The 833-nt window shown below is 63.9% G+C and overlaps 1 protein-coding gene across 2 annotated transcripts in view; it reads right to left on the bottom strand.

Annotated features, from left to right (window-relative positions):
* SLC6A9 (solute carrier family 6 (neurotransmitter transporter, glycine), member 9) overlaps positions 1 to 394 on the bottom strand; it is a 32,039-nt gene extending 31,645 nt beyond the window's left edge. The window contains exon 1 of one of the 2 annotated variants that reach the window (XM_008570384.1): positions 308 to 394. The gene's annotated coding sequence lies outside the window, so the exon portion shown is untranslated. Of the gene's footprint in view, positions 1 to 97; positions 141 to 307 lie in introns of those variants that run through there. The other variant, XM_008570385.1, reaches the window with a different exon arrangement.
* Positions 395 to 833: the final 439 nt, after the last annotated feature.

The following is an 833-nucleotide window of genomic DNA, read 5'->3' as shown; positions in this document are numbered from 1 at the left end:
TGCACGCAGCGTCCCCCTTTGGGAGCGCCCCCCCACCCCGTTCCCTCCCGCTTCAGCTCCTCGGCGACAGCGGTGATACCCAGGCGGGTGCACCTACCCCGACCTTTGCGGCGAGGCAGACATCCCGGTGCGTGCACCCACACTCTTGCTCACAGATGCCCGCATGCATGCGCGATCACACACGCACACACAAGCACACGCACATGCTGGTCCTGGGGCTCAGCCCGGCGGAGTAGCCAAACGCTCGGACCCACGGCGGGAGAGCTGGCGGCGCCGGCCTCAGCAACCCCTTCCCCATCCCCCTTACCATGTTGCAGCCCCGGCCCAGGCGAGCTGGGTCCGCACCACGGTGCGCCCAGGTGGCTTTCTTAAAGGGAAAGTTGCATCAGCTTCCCGAGACTCTGTGCCGCCGCAAGTCCGCCCGCCCCGCCGCACAGCTCGCAGCTCCTCCGGAACTTGTTGTGTTTCTGTTTCTGGGAGGCGGGGGCTAAGAGTTTGGTGAAAGTTTGGAGAGTGAAGAAGGCTTGGGAGACCTAGCCAAGTCCCTCCCTCCCTGAACAGCTCCCCTGGCCGCCCTCTCCCCCTCCCCTGTTCTATCCCCTACCCCCGTGCCGACTTCTCAGACTCCTCCTCCCGGGGAATAAAATTACAAGTCTCTCCAGCTTTCGGATGATAGATCCCTGACGAATCCCTGGGAGTGGGTTCCACAAAGGAGCCCCCTTACGCCTTTGCCTCGTTGCCCTCCAGCTGGGGCCCTTGGAGAAAGCAGATGTCGTCCCCTTGGGGCTTGGCTGGAATGAAGCCAGAAAGCCTGGGGCACTTCGGGGGGCTGG

This window comes from Galeopterus variegatus, unplaced genomic scaffold (genome assembly GCF_000696425.1).
Source record: "Galeopterus variegatus unplaced genomic scaffold, G_variegatus-3.0.2 Scaffold598, whole genome shotgun sequence".
In the NCBI taxonomy this organism is placed as follows: Eukaryota; Metazoa; Chordata; class Mammalia; order Dermoptera; family Cynocephalidae; genus Galeopterus; species Galeopterus variegatus.
Note: the sequence above shows the minus strand (reverse complement) of the source record. Positions and strands in the feature narration are given on the sequence as shown.